Source organism: Apteryx rowi, unplaced genomic scaffold (genome assembly GCF_003343035.1).
Source record: "Apteryx rowi isolate R43461 unplaced genomic scaffold, aptRow1 scaffold_147, whole genome shotgun sequence".
In the NCBI taxonomy this organism is placed as follows: domain Eukaryota; kingdom Metazoa; phylum Chordata; class Aves; order Apterygiformes; family Apterygidae; genus Apteryx; species Apteryx rowi.
Window position 1 is genome coordinate 1,551,220 of NW_020447719.1, and position 18,235 is coordinate 1,569,454.

General features: G+C 39.4%; 1 protein-coding gene across 2 annotated transcripts in view; it reads left to right on the plus strand.

Moving 5' to 3' along the window:
• Nucleotides 1-261: 261 nt before the first annotated feature.
• ATP2B1 (ATPase plasma membrane Ca2+ transporting 1) overlaps nt 262-18,235 on the plus strand; it is a 65,461-nt gene continuing 47,487 nt past the window's right edge. Inside the window, exon 1 of one of the 2 annotated variants that reach the window (XM_026058432.1) lies at nt 262-387. The gene's annotated coding sequence lies outside the window, so the exon portion shown is untranslated. The remainder of the gene's footprint in view (nt 388-18,235) is intronic. The other variant, XM_026058431.1, reaches the window with a different exon arrangement.

Consider the following 18,235-nt stretch of genomic DNA (forward strand, 5'->3'; position numbering starts at 1 on the left):
TCGGCGGCGGGATGCGGCGGCGGCGGCGCCGCTCTCCGCCAAATGGTGCCTGTAACCTTTGGATGCGGCACCACGTGAGCGGCCCGGGCACCGGGGGACGGCCGCCGCCAGCTGCTCGCTCCTCGCGCCGGAGCGTGTTTCCCGGCGGGGCGGGAGGCGGCGGGGGGGCTGCCGCGGCGGAGCGGGGCGTGTTGTCCCTGGCCGCGGGTAAAAGCCGCCTGGAAGCACTCGGGATTTCGGGGAAGGAGGTCTCGCGGAAGCCGAGCTGATAAAGCTTGGGCTCGCTGCTCTTGGGAGGCATTTCGTTCCGTGTAACGTCGAGCAGTGTGAGGGACTAGAGATGTTAAGCCTGCGTTCCTAAAAGCTCTTGAAAATCGGGAGTTAAGGGTGAGTCTATCCCAGATTTTTTCAGCCTGATGAGTGATTAATTTGCACAGCTGCAACAGGAGTCTGAGTGGTGCTGTCTATGTTCCACGCTCAACAAAAATTGTTGCTAATATTTAAATGTTTCTTTTTTGTTTCACTTTATTTTTTTCCCTTGCATGGGGGGGGGGAGAAGGGGACACAGTAACAACATTTCAGGAGCTTTTTTCTTGTCATTATGAGCTCTTCATCACAGAAGTCCAAAAGTCTTAAATAGCTATTATGTACGGCATTCTTTAATTCATAATTTTGTGGGGCTTTCTTCTCGCATACTGATTAAAAGTAACTGATAATACCGAATGCCTTGTTTCAAACTGTCATTCTGACAATGTATTTACACTGGTATCTGGCTTAGCAATGAGTTAAGGGGCGGCTAGCTAGGTGAATATTCGAGTCATATCCCTTATTAACATGTCCTTTCTTGAAACGAAGCCCCAAGCCAAATGTATCTGTAAAATGTGTCTTGCATCATTAGCAATTTACGGTCTTGGCTTGCTTTTTGGGGGGAAGGAGTATGGTATATTTCTGGAAAACCACAGCCTGTCTAAAAGGTGCTGCATCTTTAAAATGCTTGTTGGTGCTACTGAATTTGAGTCGAAGTAGTGTTGTTAGATGATAAAGATTTTTACTAGATGGTTTGCCAGCTCCTTCGTTCCTCTTACAGTGTATTAATACATGGCCGTAACTATAGCTATAGCCTGTGTGACTTTTTCTTTGACTGTTTGTTGGAGCTTTTCAAGGATTTGTTCCAAACATCACAATAGCAAATTCCAACAGGAGTAAACTTGTATATCTTTAAACCATTGGCTCTTCTGGCAGGAACAGCTTCCAATGTACTAGAACTTTAATACTTATGGCATAATGAATGGAAACTCTCTCAGTGTTAGTGGGAAAAAGTGGTCACTGAATTCAGTCTGAAAAATACTCATACACTTTAAAAAAAAAAAAAAAAAAAAAGAAATTGCTGGTCTAGAACAGTGTTGTTGGGTTGTTTAGGGTATTGATGGTCTTTTTATTCGTTACAGTCGTTGAAAGCTTTTACCTAGGCTGGATTATCTGGACTCAAGAAGTAGGGATCCTGTGTTATTTACAAACACTTGCAGGCTTTCCCAATCAATATTGCTATCTCAGTGCTGAACTGCAACATTACTTCATTAAAAAAAAATGCTTATGATGTGGATAATTAAAATGATACAAGTCAAAGCTAATTTTAAAGTGAATTGTGGCTGTATTGTGTGTATGCACAAATACAGTGACTCACTATTGCATATGAAGTAGACACTGTTGTGTTCAGAAACTTAAAGCAGAAAACAAACTAGTGTCTTTTTAGCATTGGATGATGCATTTTGGTTTCTTACAAGGTTGTATTACATACAGCTAAGGATGTAAACAAAGGATCCCCATTCTTATAATACCCAACCAGCTAATAATCTGTTAGTGATTGTAGTAATTCAAATGCTCTTGTTGTTTAATACTAAAACCTCATTTAGAAAGCTATTCTTTCACTGGACCACAGTGTAGAGAACTGTCAGCTAATAAAATTGAGAACCTCTAAGTCATGTTGTGGAAGCTTAACAGGAAGCTGAGAAGCTTGTAAATGTGTTGTAACTCAGTCGGGAAGATCTAGCAATTAACTTTTTCTAAACTGTTTAAGATTATTCAGAAAATAAGAGAAATATGAAAAACTGCAAGTTGTTATAAGATGGAGATATTAAGAAAGAATAAATATAGATTGGATCTACTAAAGCTATCTGAAAACCTGTAATGTTTTGGAAGACTAAATTTGCCAGAATTTAAGATTTTTTGGAAGAGCTGGGAGCTATATTAGCTGACCAATTCAAAATGGACTTGGCAAAGCAGTCAATAATATGCCATAGCAAGCAAGTCTCCCTTGACATAAGGGTGGACAAGATAACCTAAAGTATCTTCTAACTCAAATTTCTTCCATTAAGGTAGACTAAATATTAATGGCACTTGAGCATTCTTTACTACTGAAATGTGACCTCAGTGATGTCTTTCAGTGTTTGAACTGCTTATTTTAATATAAAACTTCTCTTCCGTTTCTAATGGGAAAATAACAGTAGTGCAGCAAGGATGTGTATTTTACTCAGAGTTGAAGTCAGCTTTCAGTTACCAAAGACTAATCTAATGCAGAATAATGGTCTGCCTTGATTAGCCCAGGGCATATAAATGTAAATGTCCTTTGACAAATAAGGGAGAGTACTTGAATCTATGGCAGATTTTTGTTATAGAAATGCACACTTGTCTTCTTCCAAAAAGTTCAATAAAATTTTAATCATATTCTTCAACTTGAACTCTTCAGTATTCTTGCCTTGTCTTAAAATGAATAATAATAATAATAATAAAACTTGTTAAAGCTGCTGTTCAGGAGATACTCATCTTTCTTTGTAGAGTGCTTTAATTAAAAAATAGATAAAATCTTGGAATTGCAGTACTGTGTCTAAAAAGTTAAGATTAGCTGTTCCTACTAGCTGCTGTAGTGGGTGCAACAATCTCAGTAGTTTTCTGTACTCAAACATGTTGAATTCGCTCCTGAAGGCATCACTTACATTTCTCCTTACGAAGAGGAGAGGAGCAGACATGAAATGATGTGTGGGTTTTTTTTCGTTTTTGTTTTTAAGGAGCGGAACTGCTGTTATGATTTATGTAGAGGATGGGTATTTGCCACAGGTGTTAATAGCTAGTTATTCATATAACTGAAAATGGCTTGTTTTTACATTTAGTCATCTTCACTTTTAAATGACTGTCACTATTGTTGATTTTCCCCTGACTTTGGCATCAAATGTTGGACAAGATCATGTTCACTAATTACATAATGAAATGATAAATATTAAGAAAGGAGCTGAGTTTATGGAAACAAACCCAGGTATTTGCATTCACATATGAAGAGCAAAAATGGGGTCAGTATCTCTGAAACAGAGCAGGTACATACAGAAGATGGAAGCAATATTAATAAGCAGTATGGATGGAGGATGGATTGGAGGGATTTCTGAGAGGTACCATGTACAATAAAATTATCAGGCAAAGCAAACTGGAAGAATTCATCTTGGAACAGTTGTTCCTTTTCATGCCAAATATAGTCTCAACACAAGTACATGGAATGGTCCACTTTGTATTTTATTCCTATGTTATCAGGCTTTCAAATACCATTTATAAAAATGAGTCTCTAGCTTTCATGACAGGTTTCACTTAATATGAACAGTAAATTTGGAGGATCTGCCTGCTCAAGCTGTTCATATTCCAGTAAACATTATGAAAGTGATTTCTGCTGCCATTTATAAATCTTATTCTAAATGACAGATGCCAGCAGGAGGTGTTATTAGCTTAATTTTGGTGAATTGCAAAGTAGGCATGAGGCTTTCTCTGTTGGTATTTGGAAGCTCTGGTGGGAGAAGAAATGTAAAGAAAATGTAGGAGGGTGTGTGTGTGTTTTTTTTTAAGGCTGGAAATAACTCTGAAAATAAATCCAAATTCTTCTGGTCCAATAAAATGAATGAGATGTAATGACATGTTACAAGACAAATCTCAAGCCCTGTCTTTGGGGAATATGGAGTGTATAAGAAGGTAACCCTCTCACTACTTCTGATGGCAACTATACTGTGCAGTTAGTACCTAGATAAATTTTGAAGACGATAGGATATTTCTGACAGGATTTGGTGCTGGCCACTAAGTTTGGCTCATTTTGCCACTAAAAGTAACTGGTGTCTTGCAACAGTAGTGTTGACTTATTGCTGGCTATTCTCTCATGTACTGCCTTGGAGAAGGAGAGGTCTAGGTGAGTTCCTTCATGGCCATCCACATATGGCTAGCTATGAGACAGGAACAAGAGGATCTCCCTTCAGTGGTCTACGTAGCTTAATTTTTCAATGTTGATTACAAGAGGGATGCGGCCTTAATTCTCAGTACACTCAGGAAACATCATGTTCTTAAAACACACTTCTGTAGAGCCTATCACTTGTAATCTACCCTTACTTGTGCCCTTATATTCACTGAAAGATAAGGTGGCAGTAGGGAATACAACACTATTAGGTTCTGACCACTTGGTGTACAGTGTCTGGTTTATGAAGAAGAGGCCTTAGATGTACCATACTCTGAACAGTTGATAGTGAAAACCATATTTACAGATTATGGTGAAACTTCCTCATCTCAAGGCAAAAAAGCTGATTCAGCCACTCTTACTTTAAGCAGCTATTTAACTTCTTTGGACTTACCCAGTGTAAGAGTCAGTGGTATGTTCTTTTTTCAGACTGTTTTATGTCTTCATTGAAACACTGATTTTGATACTCATTTTAAGGTTTTTGAAGCCAAGGTGATCTTGTCATGATATTGTGAAACAGTTAAGTCACTGAGTGCTCTTTACTCTGGAGTGTTATAGATGTGCTCCTGCAGAGAGATCCTTTTGCACTTGTTATTAGACAAACTGTCTAGTTGTCCATATGGCTCTTTCAGGATTGCTTCTGTGTGTATGCAAATGCAAGAATGTGTTGCTTGCAGTGTCTAGTATGGCTTTCTGAACTACTCCATTTCTAGTGAAACTGAGACTTCTTGGGTCTTATTGATATCAGATTTCCCAAAAAATTAAACTTGCTGTGTGGTAGAGTAAACCTCATCTGTGACTCGGGTCAAAATATCTATCTGGCTTTAAAACAAAACAAACAAAAGAAAACAACTGGTAGCTTCTTATGGGGAAAGGTGAAAGAAGAGGTGTTAGCTGTATGTGATGGATTTTTTCCACAACAGAGAGTGCCCTATCACTATGCTTTTAGTTGACATAAGGAGCTTAGCCACTGGCACTGAAGAAGTGAAGTCTTATAGATACTGCTGTGGGTTTTTTTGTTTTTTTGGTTTTTTTTGGAAGACTTGTAGAATATTATATATTGGTAGGACAGTGGCCACCATAAGCCTCTAAATAAAGCTTGGAAAGCATTTATTTTTATATGCAGGTGTCTAAAAAATGGGAATCTTTTGAGTCTTAAACAGAATACTGGCTAGTTGCTTTTGTTAACATTAATGTAAGATGCTTGATTGCTTTTTTATTATTCTGAAGTTATGGCACATTTGTGTTATGGTCTTCCAAAGCTGGTGTGCTAGATCAGCATAATCCAAGAGTGTTAGGATAGCTTCTTTTGTTCTTTACTGTCTTTTGGCTTGTCACCATGAGGGAAAAGTTTTGTGAGGTGTCTGAGGTTGCCTAATAGTTGCTTTCATTTCCACCCTGTTCTCAGCTGCTTGATACTTTTTCTTCTCCTGTGAGAAATTGTGCTGCTTTGACTCACTAGATGAGTAGATCATTTGCACAAGACTAGTGCACTGAACACATTCTCCAAAGGACAAGATGAGAGGCAAGGCTCACAAGGGAAGCAGCATGAGTATTCAGGTAGGTGGTGAGGGAATAGTCCTCCTTGTGCAGTTGACACATGAAACTGTTCTCTAGAAAGTACTAACCTTTTTATAGATAAGAAAGTTATTCTGACAGTACATGAGAAGATGGTTCAAGTGTCAGCCTTGAACTAATGGCTTTCCAGAAAAAAAGATTTGGATCTATCCTTTAATATTTTATCTAGTGCAAAGATTTTTAAGAGTATTACAACCATTTGTTGTGTGCCTTGCTGGTTTCTGACACTGGAGTAGGGGAAATGAAAAACTGCTTGTCATATTGTGTGTACAGACTTGCCCTCAGAGGCTTTGCTGAGGAGAAAAGCAAAGGAGATAGGAGATTGTAGCAGGGAATGGATAGAAAAGATGACAGGTATGGTTAGTCCTTAAGTTATCTGAGAAAGAGTGCTATTTCTGAATCTGATTGCTATTTAAATATAGCAGAGACTAAAGCAAAATCTTAATATGCATATTGAGCAGGAGTTTGTCACTTCCATCTAGGTGCTATTGCTATCATTGAGTCACACTGCACTTAAATTGCTTCACTTTGGTCTGCTAATTCCTTTCTTCACTTGGGAAGGAACCTTGTGCAGTACTTTATTGATCTGCAGTGTATTCCATAGACCCTGCTCTAATTTAAGTATGAAGTCTAGCAACCTTACTCCAGTGAGGTAGTGTAAAACATGAAATGATTTAAACAGGTTGGCAATATCTGTGCTGCGCAGCTTTAGAATATACCTAGTTGTTTGAAAAGCTGGAGGGTCTGACAGCTGGAGAAGGGGCTCTATTGATATTAACACCTGCCTTGCTTCCACCTGTTTTACTTCTGCTTTATTAACAACACAAATCACTTTAGCTCGTGTTCACCTACTGCTTGAACTCTTAAATTGTAGTTAACAGTTGCAGCTATTTTTCACATTCTGCAGTAAGCTTGCTTTGTATAGTGATGTAGCTTATTCCAGTCTTTACAAAGTTTGATTTGAATAATGTGTTTTGGTAATAGGTGGGTTCAGCTGTGGTGACTGCAAATCCAAGGACTTGTTTCTAAACTGAGGCTGACTAGCTGCAGCTGCTTGCCTAGTAAGGCAGTTTCTAACAGGCAAATGACTTTGTTCTGGTTTCACCAATCTTGCCGTTTCTAAAGTGAGTTGAAAATGATTCAGCAGTAAAGCCCTGAATTCTGTCCAGGATGTGAGAGAAGCATGGTCTCTTGCCTTTTGGATTTTTTTTGGCTTGTTAGTCTGTTTTTGTTAATGGAGGCACTCCAGTAGTGGAGCTATCCTTAAGACAGAGACAGCTGCTCACAGTGCACACCAGTATACAGGAAACAGTCTTTGAAAAAGCCTTTTGAAATAGTCTTAATACAACCATGCATTTCAGAAAAAGAAATACCAACATACAAAGTGGTAGTATATCATAAGGATAATATTGGCTTGTGAGTGAGCAATTTACATGTGGCCTTTTTGTTCTTGTTGAACTGGCATTGCTAAATGCTTGACAGAACTGCCTTATAAAATCACATAGAAAAGGTTGTCTGATTATGCAAAGTTTGACATTCTGAAACTGCAGTACTAACTTCAGCTACCTCAAAGCACAGGAAACGAGTTTACCAAATGGAAAAATATAATAGATGAATGTTTGAAGGGACTATTTTAAGTTTTCTGGAAAGATATTGTAGTGGCATTTTAATATGTGGGCTAGTCAATCCAAAACTGACACGCTGAACATCTGCATGGACTCTAAGCGTCACGTTCTCCTTTTAGTGCCAAATTTAAAGCTAAAGAAATGAATATGGAAGAAAAAAATATTTTGCTAATCTTGGGCAAAATGCTGTAAACTGGACAGTGTAGCAAAGTGAATAGTTTACTTTGAGATTGTGGTAATGGAATAGGCTGGTTGAAAGCATCTGATGGGTGTTACCAAAGGCCTCTCCTGAGCATTATTGAGCTAACTGACTAAAAACACTACTGAAAGGTTTTTCTTTCTTAGCTGTTACTGTTCAGAATAGTTGGAAGCAAGTTCTGATTTGCCCTGACAATGTGTTCAGAAGTTCTATACCAATGCATGAAATACCTTATTTTCAGTAAGAGCTGCAGTCAACTTCATTGGTCTTGGTCCCTATCTTGAAATGTAGTGGCATGTGGCTAGTTCTGGATTGTGGTAGTAAGGCTGCTAGGTAATCTGGATCCCTGTGGGTGAAAATATACAAGGAAGTTGAGGCTGCCTCAGGACTTAATTGTGCCCAGTGCTCCTCTTCCTACAGTGGAGCAGTGGGATGCCAAAGGAGTAGGCCATCTCCTGCTGGCATAATGCTCCTCTGCCTTTTGAAGTTCAGCAAAGAAAAATGCGCAGTCCTGCGCCCTGGGTATAATTACCTCATGTGCTAGTACAGAGGAGGGGCTGGCAGCATAGGGACAAGGTCTGTGGAAAAGGCTTCTGTGATCTTGTTGGATGGGTTGAATGAGAGTCAGCAGAATGCTCTTGTGCTGATGAAGACTGACCAGTGCTGGTTTGCATTAGCAAGAGCATAAGCAGCAAGTTAAGGGAAGTGACTGTCCCCTTCAGCACTAATGAGGCTGCATCTGAACTACTGTGTCCAGTTCTTGCTACACGCCCTCCCCCCCACGCAGACAGATAGACACAGTATAAAAAAGATTCTGACAGAGTCCTGCAGAGGGTCAGTAAGGTGGTTAGGAGCTGGAGTGTGGTAGGGGAGGAGAGGCTGAGAGAGCTGGGTTTGTTTAACCTGCAAGGGAGAAGGATGAGGAAAGGACCCTGACTTCAGTATTCAGTGCATAGACCTGTAGAGAAAGTGGAGCCAGACTTTTCAGTGGTGAACAGCAGAAGAGGCAAAGCTCACAAGTTGTAGCAAGGGAGATACCAATTGGATATGAGGAATTTTCCATGTGGGTGGTTAAGTTCTGGAACCAAGTTGCCTAGAAAGATGGAGGAATCTCCATCCTTGTGGATTTTCAAAACTTAGCTGGACAAGGCCCAGAGCACCTGCTTTAACTTTGAAGTTAGACCTCCTCTGAGCAACAGGTTGGACTAGCTGACCTTTAGAGATCCCTTCTGATCTAAATTAGTCTATGATATCATATGAACCGGATAAATAGTAAGCAAAACTGCAGCTAGGTATACTGTCTAAGATATTCCTTAGTATTTTACAATTGTCATCAGCAGTTCTGCGAAACCACCTGCATAAGCTATGTTCTAGCAGATGTTCAGAACTTGGTTACTGCCTTTCACACAGGGGCTTCCTTGGTTGGTTTGAGCTGATTAAGTGTGTGCAGCACAGGAAGGGGCAGTCCCAGTCACCCCCTGACCTTTGGAAGGAGTCACATACATTGCTTCTGTCACCACTTCTCAACTAGGTCTGTTCCCTGACCTTGTGGTCAGGTGAGCATTAGGGCTGGTACGAGACAGGGCACAGGACTATAAATTCTGGCAGTAATGTAGGTTCAGATCGTCCTAAACTAATTGTGAAACCATGTCCTTATTCTTGCATGTGCCTGCTCTTACATGGTAATATATCTACTTGATATGCTGATTCAGCTGAGCTGACTGCTATTAACTTTAGTAGTGCAATCCTTGCCGCTTAGATAACCATTTTAAAAACTGAAGCTAGTCATTCAAGGCCTCTTTTGTTATTGAAGAAACATCAGCCCGTGTAGGGTGAGATTAATGTGATTGTTTTAGATCATGTCCTAGATACCTAAATTGAATCTTAAGGTAGAAATTCCAATTTATCCATTTCCTATTTAAAAAAAAAAAAAAGCCTAAGGTAACTAGCTTAGGTGTAAGTGTTGCCATTTGATTAGATGAATTTACCTTTAGTAAGAAAGTAAACTTTTGAACTATGGAATTCAAATAAACCTCAAATCAGATCTCCAACTGGCAAAGGGAGAATGGGATGGAGAAGTGTGAAAATTCAGCATTGATTTCTAAAAAGTAAAATCTGTACATCTACAAGCTGTCTGCTACTATTTATTTGGGTACTAATTCTCATGGAGTGATAACACTGAAATCAGTAATTGTTCATCCATGTACTAAATGTAAGCTCTTACATTTTTGTTTAAAACAGCATCAGCTCCATAGATCCTTAAATATAGATTTAGTAGTTTTAAAGTCTAAAATTCTGTAAAATTTGCTTTAGAAATTCCTCTAGGATGAGATACTCAAAACATACTAATGTTTCAAGGGATTTTTGAATGCATTTTTTCCCCCTAGTTCATATAAATGGATCATCATGCCTACACTTGCTGATTAGAAGCTTAGTCTGATGGTCCCTCAAATATAAAGAAGGGTATTATATAAGTATAAGGATGTTATTAATAAGGTCCCATTCTTTTAGGACTAATACAGAAGTATGAGGTGAACTAAATTCAGCTGTCAGTGAGATAGCTCTTGTGTTTGCCCAAGTCCTCCCTTTTTCCAGTTTGCAAAAAAAAAAAAAAAGATAAACCAAATTGGGGAGCTTAATGATACTCCAGTTACAGGATGAATTCGAGTAGTGATATCATAGCAATTCACTGGTTAAATTAAATATGTGAATTTATAGCATGTACCTCATTTATCCCACCTGGTTATGACTTCATAGTCAAATTCACTAGTGTCCTTCAGAAAAGAAAGGAACTTTCGTGGGACATGGTTTCATGTTCACTCGACTCAAATAGGTACTGTACATGTCAACGTTTGACCCTGTCTTTCTAAGCTGGCAGTATTGTTGGTGCATCTGTGTGGTGAGTCAGGTCAGATAACCAATCTGACTGAAAATTACCTTTTTCCTGTCTGGATCAGCTCCCTGATCTGACTTCTTAGATTTGCACAAATGCTACTGTTGTCATAAGAGGTGTTATTAATTTGGGGAAGAACAGGGTGATCAGAATAGTTGGAATGCATCCTGATATTTAGGCATGACCCTATTTCTGATGGAAGAGGCAGGAGTTTTCCAGCCTCTCTTGGCCTCCATTAAGTTTACAGTGCAATTGGACTGGAGTCCTGGGAGCAAGACAGAGCAAGCTGGGGAGGTACAGAGTACAGGCCTGAGCAAGGATGTGAGTGCTTCAATGAAAAGACAGTGGTGCCAGAGTCCTGAACCTGGAAAGCAAAATTATGAGGTGATCTCCCATGCACAAGGACAAACTTAAGTCCACTATATGATATATAGCTGTAAAACAAGAAGCAGCTTGGCCCACTCTGACTTGTTTAATGAATCTGTGATGGGGAAAATGAGGATGCAAAGTGAACACTGCTTTCCTGTAGGAAGAGGGGAACAGAAGCAGCCATCTAAGGCACCAAAGGGTGGTTCTGGTTTTAAAACTTGAAACAAGTAAATGATAAATTTCATAGCTATAGGTGCATGCTTCTTGGGTAGATAGTAAACAAAATCTAATGACTAAACTTTTCTGGATCAACTCTAGATCCTCTCACTTCATATAAAGTTCAAAAAAAAAACCTTGAATTTTTCTGGGGGGTGGGGAGGGGTGGGGAATGTTTTGCTCTTTTAGAGGAAGTTTTGACACTAAGCTTCTAGACACTATACCTTTAACAGAAAACAGTCTATCACTTTTGTCTGAGCTTTTCATGTACAAACTTTTAAATAGTGGAAGTTGGCAATAACCCATATAGACCATAAAATAATTTGATAAAAGGCTAAGTTAAGACAAAATGCTCATGCTACTCCTAAGCGTTTAGCAGCAAGCTGGAAAATACTGACTTTTTAAAACTCTTGCATTGAAGATAACTTGTTAAAATCTTGCAGTGTATTCTGTAAACAAGCAAGGAATGTTTGCTTGCAGACCTTTTCCCCAGAAGGTATTTCGTCTAATTTTGGCCAAGAGCTTGGTGTTTACCTCCTTGAGATGGCAAAAAGCTATCAATCTGTCTGCTTAAAGCCTGCTCCTCTGCTTCAAGCTGTTTCCACGGCAGCCAATGTCAACACTGTTCAGTCATAATTGCCAACTCCAGAGCAGACAGATCAATGGAAATTCCAAATAGAGCAGCACAGCTCTTGCTTCAGAGGATGCGTGAAGCCAGGTTTGCTGCTAGGTACTCGCTTTTGAGCACTCCAGCAAATAGTTTCGCTTTGCATTACTTTCTGGTCTGGAGTGACGCCATACATTTCTGGCTCTTTACTAGTGAGTTTTCTTGGGCTGGACTCTTAGTTCCTCAACTTTCTGAAATCCAAATGAATGGTTCTTTAAGAAATGAATTGTCAAAAGGCTTTAGTTTTCCTGAAATTCAGGAACAGCAGAATTGTAGGAATGAAAACTGCTGACTAGTTCAAACTGTTGCTTCACTTGTCAAAAAAATATCATGTAGCTATCAAGTTTATGGTACTTGTTAGTACTGCTAGAGTTGATCCTGCTGTTATTGTCAGTATGCAAGACTTTGAGATTTGATGGTTGGTTGGAGGATTAGAAACAAAACACCAGCTTCTGGTGATTGATGTACGTGTGTATTAAAGTCTGAGGAAGTTCTTAGCTTGTTTTAAACTGTGACTGCATTATGTTTGCAGTCTCGGCTCTTGTAATGCTTTCTTACAAGGTGAGTATCTTTTCCACAGCTGATAAGTTAAATGATGCCTGCACTCCCTCTGCTGGCTCTGCAAAAATAACTGTCATGAGATTAAATAGTTCACTGTCAGTTTTTGCAGGTATGGCTATGTAGAATTCTGACTTAAAAATGGCTTTGGATGGAAGAGGAGTTTTCCTGAAAAATGGGTCAACAAATAGTTGCTGAAAGCTAATCAGCTGCCTCAGATGCTACCTCCTGCTATAATGGTAAACACTGGTGTTGTATATACCTCTGTAATTATAGTCTGGTCTGTTGTTTTATCATTGATTGGATGGTGCTACCCAAACTGAGATACTAAATACTTGTACATCTAGTCATACATCTTGGAGCCCTATTTATAGGGGTCATATGCTGTATGTACACAAACAGGATATTTGGAAGCATCTCATCAGGGAAGAGACAACTTATGTCCTTCTGTGAAGTACAGTGCCCTGTACACTTGTTTGTTCCAAGACTATTTCTTCCTATGTGAAGAGATTTTCTTATATATAAATTCTCATCCAGAATGGAAGAAGTTCAGGCCTTGAACAAAGTCTTAGTGTAGGTGTTATCCATAGTCAAAATAGCTACTGTTGAAAGTCAACAGGCGTCTTTACATGCGAGTGCCAGTCTTTTTCATGATGATATTATTATTATATTCTGTTCACTTTTACTTTCTGGAACTGATGAATGGTCTTAACAGTTTCTTAGGACTGAGAAAATAAACTTTCCTGCTGCTGGTCATTAGTTGTTCTGAAGCTGGATAAGGGGAATAACAAATCAAATTTGCTTATTTAGCCTTTGTTAGTTCAAGAGTTGTCTGAACAGGTACCCCTGAGCCTTATGATGTAAAGAGTCTGGCTCCCTGTTGCTAAGTCTGAAAATATTTTCTGGCTTTTCATGCCTGCAAGGTGCACTTCCTGGAAAGTGCGATTCTTTTGTCCAGATGTTTGGTTGTGTAATTCATGACTGTCAAAAAATACTTCAGAACTATAAGAACACCCTGCAAATTTGATTTAAAGAATTCTGTGCAATCACACACTCTGGTTCTTCCTGTTAGATTTCTCTTTTCATATACCCAAGGCTATTTTCAGATATCTTTAGGCATTGTTATACTTAAAATTGGCTACTTGGCTCTATCAAAATGAGCAGTTGCCTAAGCTTTCACAGAGAAGTTAAAATAAATCTTCTCTTAAAGTGAGTGTGTTCACCCTACCAAATATCCTGTTCATCCAGTTTTTCCTATTAGGTATGCTATTATGGATTAAGGTCCTAGAGTTTACCCTATGAGTTGGATATCCTCCATGTATGATCAGAATTTAGCATATGACTTGTGTTGAATCATTTCAGTTTTAGTGTACAAAGCTGTAATTTAATAGCATTCATGTTAATCAACAAGAAAACCAAAATATTCTGACCTGCATAATATAGGCCATAAATTTTAGTTTAATAATGTGTGCCTTGAACCCTAGTCTTCTAGGCAATCAAGAAGAGCTGAGAATTCTCAGTGTGTAAGGAAATGCTCCCATTTTCTAGGAAAGCCTAGCTTTTTTTTTTTTTTTTTTTTTGACTGAACTTGGAGGTATGAGACTTCTCATCTTGAAAAGCATCAGTTGCTTTGGGCTTTCTTTAAGCAATTTTACTGTGAGGCAGTTGCTTAAATACTTGGAAATACTTGCTCAATTAAATGTTTTTTGACAGCTAATGGCTTGTTTTAATAATGAAATTGCTCAACAAAAAGGTTAAAAAGGTAACATTTTAGTGAGTTCCTACTTCTGGAGTTTTAAGGAAGAAAACTGTCTCAAAAGCTGATCAGAGTCTTAACTGTATGCATAAGGCAGTGTGCATCAAATTAGATTCTAGTTTTGACAGACAGGTGTATAACGGTCTTAAAATTATAGTATGTTCCTTTATACTTTGATTCTGGATGCTGAACATATACTACTGTTTGGTTATATTGCCAAGTCCTTTTACTTGGATGACTGCTCTAAACTGTGTTCAAATACTGACAAAAAAAGATTTCCCACCCTTCCCCCCCACAAAGTCATGTGATTTTGCTTAAAGAAAAATATTCCAGTAGGAATAGATAAACCTGCTGCACTCTGACTCCTGTAGCAGTAGTTCTTTAGTGTACTGAGAATAACCTTGCTATTAGTAGTCTAGAAAAATACAATGTCTGATATTAGCTGCTGGTATCAAGACTAGAGATGCAAAATGCAAAACTAGACATAAATGTTCAATATAAACACATGTTCTGAAGATGAACTGGAAGCATTATTTATAAACTGTTGCTGTTCCTATAAACATGTTAAACATGTGAAAGATGTTCATGATCTTCTCAGTATAAATCATATTTATTTTAAAGTATCCTTTTCCTCCCCAGAAAAGCAATGTTTTAAAACGTTGGAAGTAGAGTCAAACTAGACTTTAACTAGACAAACAAGACTGACTAAACATAGATTAAAAACCGCAGTAAAATTTAGCTTTCAAACCTCGTCAGTGTACAAACTTAAATATGCATGTAACTTAAATGAGCCAAGTTCATAACATAACTGTGAAAAAAGGCATCTGGTTGCTCGTCAATGTATAGGCCTCTTTTGTAGCAAGTTCTAATTTTCTAACCTGTGTTTGCTGGTCTGCCTAGAACTTGAAGTCTGAAATTTGTTATTGTGAAGATTAGCAGACTTCATAGTTGCATCAGTTTAAAAAAAAAAAACAAACTTGTCTGCCTCTGTGTTTTTTTAGAAACACTACTAAAATGATTCTTAATTAGAAAGGTTGTGAGACATGGCTTATTTATATGCTGTCCTTGACACCTTCATGAAAAAGTTGCTCTCAATGAGACTGAAGTAATAAGCAGCTTCTTGGAGAAAAATCTTAGTGTGGCTGCTTCTCAGCCTCTGTTTTCTCTCCCCTCTGCCAGAAATGGAGATGGACAGCCCTGTGTCCTTCAGGCAAAGAATCTCTTGAAGGTGCTGAGAAACCAGTGGTGTCCTTGGAGGAAGACAGCTTAGGGGCCTTAGTGGAGCCCTAGGAAGCAGAGAGGAGGTTTCTATGTATTGTCCAAAACTGAACTCTGGAAAGACAGAGCCACTAACTATATGGATTACCAGGAACTCCTATACCTTTTGTTTCATGATACTCTACTACTCTTGGTTCATGATACTCTGTTCTTCTCATTCACTTTCTTCCAAGGGGGAAATGGTCTTTTCCCTGAGCGTCACTAACCTCAGAATAGAGGAAGCTCTGTGATTCTCTACTTTGCTTTACCTGTATGCTGCAGTGAGTTAAGGAAAACTTACTGTGCATAGGGGCTAGATTAAAATGCAGTTTAGCTTCATACTTTTCCGAGCTGGTCTCTGAGTTCCTAATCCTTGTATAAGGAAGAAACTAGCCTGCTGAGCTGAGGTGCATTACATTCAGGCTTGGAATTGCTGTGGCTTTTTGAGGGAGTTCATTGGAAACCCTGAACTGGGGACACAGATCTAAATTCTTAAGAGAATCAGAGCCTTCAACAGTGGCCAATTGGAATTAGTCTAGCATGCACAAACTAGACCATTTTTCTAGTTGCTTAAAGTGCTTCACTTGAATGGAGGATCCTGTCCTTCCTAATTCCCTTTCTTTAGAGATACTATATGCAATTGTTAAAAATACTCTGATTGAAAAAGTTGGAGAATATTACCACACTCCACTGTAAAATAAACACTTGTGGGAAGTAATTCAGGTCTGGCTCAGCTGAGTCAGAGTGCTGATCTGTAGTCTACATAGACTGATAGACCTCTGGCCCTTAGAGTAAGTTTCAGCTGACTAATCACAGCAGGCTCACAATTCAGATGTCTCCTTTTGGTAAGAAGAATATTACCCTTATTGAACTAGCCACTAGGAATCATTGCTGGGAATTCACAGGCTGCCTTAGTGTGAGACTAATACTTCACTATGCCAATGGTAGTTATGCTCTTGGCACCTGAGTGCTTGCTGTTTTACAGTGTTTTTCTGATAGCCCTGTGCTTTAGCTGGGCAAGGGAGCAAGGGAAACAAATATTATCCAGTTGTCAGCGCTGAAGAGACCTGACTGGTAGCTAAGAAGCTTTTCAAGGCATGGTCTTCTCCTGCTTAAAGGAAAAAGCATGGTGGCAGACCTAAATGGACACCTAATTCATGTCCTAATTTGAATTCTTGCTGCTTAGACTGGAAACACAACTATAAGGGTATATTAATATTAGACACCATTGATAATAGTAAATAGTTTAGGCATTTGGTTTACAGGAAACTGGGGCAGGTATCTCCTTTACTGAGTGGAGTAGGACTTCTAAATATTATCACAGGAGACGGTTCCACTTTCAGTCTCTTTCCACAATCACTATTTTCAACCAAAACAGTTGATCATGAAGTTGATGTCAGAAGAAAATACTGCACAGTACAGATCTTCACACCTGAAGACTTTAGAAATAAAACTGCAATTGTTAGTTGAGTATAACCATTTTGTGCAGCAGTTGTTACATAGCCTATCAAAATTGAGAAGTGAACCAAGATTACTAAATCTGAGCTGTGGTTTGATGGTCTGAATTAGCTATTCAGCTCAAACAGTCTCTGGCCACAATGACAGTGACATAACATATGACTTGTTCATTCGCATGTCACTTTACCTGAAACAACAGAGGAAGAAGTGATCTTTCCTTGAATTTTCCTTTCCTTGAAATTAATGGTATCTTAAAGGTGGCATCAACAAAATAGTTCCATGATGAAGGCACTCTCAACTATAGCTGAATGTGTTGATAACCGGACATATAGGAATGGTCTGGAGATGGCTGTCATGCCTTATCACTTAAGTTTGGCTTATTGGTACAGCCCTTATGGCTTCTATGAATAAATCAGCTATTTTAGTATCTTTAGGTTTTTCCAGGAAGAAGCATTTGGGGGATCTGTTGTGGTAACTTGTTCAGCCAGTAGAAACCTTGATATTTACATCTTTTGTTTTTATTCTGTGCCTGTGAATGAATGCTTTTTTTGATGACTGCTGTCTACATCAGGACTACAAATAGCCCAAATTTAAGTGATACAGAATTCTAATGCCTGACTAGGATCACAATCAAGTGCGAGGATGGTGGCATGGAAATCTGTATGGTGCTTTCTAGCTCTCCAGATCCAGGGTAGCAGATCACAGAATCACAGAATGGTCCAGGGATCTCTGGAGATCTAGTCCAACCCCCCTGCTCAAGCAGGGTCACCTAGAGCACATCGCACAGGATCACGTTCAGGCGACTTTTGAATATCTCCAGAGAAGGAGACTCCACAACCTCTCTGGGCAACCTGTTCCAGCGCTCTGTCACCCTCACAGTAAAGAATTTTTTCCTCATGTTCAGATGGAACTGCCTGTGTTTCAGTTTATGCGTGTTGCCTCTTGTCCTGTCATTGGGCACCACTGAAAATAGTGTGGCCCCATCCACTCGACACCCTCCCTTCAGATACTTGTATACATTGATAAGATCCTCCCTCAGTCTTCTCTTCTCCAGGCTAAACAGGCCCAGCTCTCTCAGCCTTTCCTCATAAGAGAGATGCTCCAGTCCCCTAATCATCTCCATAGCCCTATGCTGGACTTGCTCCAGTAGTGCCATGTCTCTCTTGTACTGGGGTGCCCAGAACTGGACGCAGTACTCCAGATGTGGCCTCACCAGGGCTGAGTAGAGGGGGAGAATCACCTCCCTCGACCTGCTGGCAACACTCTTCCTGATGCAGCCCATGATACCATTGGCCTTCTTGGCCACAAGGGCACATTGCTGCCTCATGCTTAACTTGGTGTCCACCAGCACTCCCAGGTCCTTCTCTTCAGAGCTGCTTTCCAGCAGGTCAACCCCCA